A 1,773-nucleotide genomic window follows, 5' to 3' on the forward strand; every position below is an offset into this window, starting at 1 on the left:
GGTTCCATGGTGTAATGGTTAGCACTCTGGACTCTGAATCCAGTGATCTGAGTTCAAATCTCAGTGGAACCTGTTGTGTTTTCAGTAATTCTTTCATTATTTAGTATCAAGATTACACAGTTTTATTCCAGACAAGCAATGTCCATTGAAGAATGGATGACAGCAAGTGAAAGAATGATGAATCCTCGTGTAAAAATCAAAAATTATTTAGGGTAAGCTCGGTGAAAGACGAAGAAAGATTTATAAGATATCATGCCAAAGATGGAAAACAGAGAAAGGAATCAGCATTGCAAAGGTCTTCGTTTTATGACATAATGATCACCATGTTGGCTTCCTTCTGAAAAAAAAAGACTTTATGGACACTATGGAACAGATATATCTTATCCCAATGTCCCTCAATACCCTGATCAGAGTAGTATACATCCTCAAAAATTCTAGACTGTCAGCATCATTGTAATAGTGAGCATCTTACAGAAGAAAATACAGAAAGAGAGTAAGCTAGTTTAATAAACTGCAACAAATGCCAAAATGTTAAATAGATGAACCAAGAACAAAGAAAAGCTAAGAAATGCTGATTTGAAGGATAGATCAGATACAGCTCAACACTAGAAGGTGTCTGATGTAAGCATATATGTCTCTGGTGAGAGCAATGAAAGAAATCTAAAAAAAAAACTACCACCGTGAATCGCAGCAGGATTCAACTCAAAAGTGGGAAAACCCCAATGGAGTTCTAGTCCATCACCTTAAACACTTGGTCACGATTACTACACCCACAGCCAATCTGCTAACCAAGTAGAGATATGTTCCTATGAGTAACTCTTATAGTCAATAGTACAGAGTTTTTCAGATCCTGGAAACTTCCGACTGCATGCACCATGTATTGCCACACAGTAAACCAAAGCAGTTAAACATACCTTGCTCCATGAAGAGAAAAACAAATAATTCACTCCTTGTGTTGAGTATTTACCAGGATGAAATAAAATTTTCAGAACAGAGGAAGCACTTTCCACAAAAATCCAGATTCTAAGATACAGCTGTAAAAATAAGCAAATTACTACTGAAATGCAGAAAATATGTTCCAGGGCATATCGTTCTGTCCACTTTCTGTTAGAGTAAGTCTATCATAAATCCAGAACTTATACAACAATGCTTTGTAGCAGAAGCATTTAGGGGGTTTACATGGAAAATAGTCTCACCACTGAATGATGTTACGTGTTACAGTCAGGCACTGCAAATAGCAGTTATACATCATGAAAATCAGCACATGAATCTTTTCTTGATATTTTCCCACATGTAAATGGATATAGATACTCATGGAAACCATATTAATGAGCTGCAAAAAAGAAATGTGAATATATATAAACGCAGTACAAATGGTGATCAGGCTATGACTGTTATGACCTGAAATACTTTTGATACCTTAACAATGAGATATGCAGGAGAATCTGTGTGAGGCGTTTTCTTGCTTTTCTTTAGTATACATCATCAATAATATTTGGTCAACTCGCTTCTCTACAAGACTAAAGCACTGAAGAGGCTTACAATTGCATAACAAACTACTTAAGTGACAGTAGCTTTATAGGATAGTCTGTTTCTTTCCTAATGCTGCTGTGTCTGTGTGACAATGTGTGTGTAATTGCACAGGAAAGAATTGCGTAAACCTTATCACAATTCTGTTGTCTGAAGGAAAAGAAAAGCTGGAAATATCTGGAGTAGTACACTGCGGTTTCTAAAGATAGAGGAAAGGGACTTTTTTTTTTTTTAGCTCTTAGC

General features: G+C 36.2%; 1 non-coding gene across 1 annotated transcript; it reads left to right on the forward strand.

The window, feature by feature from the left end:
• Window positions 1–72, forward strand: TRNAQ-CUG. Its single transcript has one exon. It is a non-coding gene; the product is annotated as a tRNA-Gln (tRNA).
• Window positions 73–1,773: the final 1,701 nt, after the last annotated feature.

The sequence above is a fragment of the Protopterus annectens genome, unplaced genomic scaffold, assembly GCF_019279795.1.
Source record: "Protopterus annectens isolate FY-2018-M unplaced genomic scaffold, PAN1.0 ctg73071_obj.part0, whole genome shotgun sequence".
In the NCBI taxonomy this organism is placed as follows: domain Eukaryota; kingdom Metazoa; phylum Chordata; order Ceratodontiformes; family Protopteridae; genus Protopterus; species Protopterus annectens.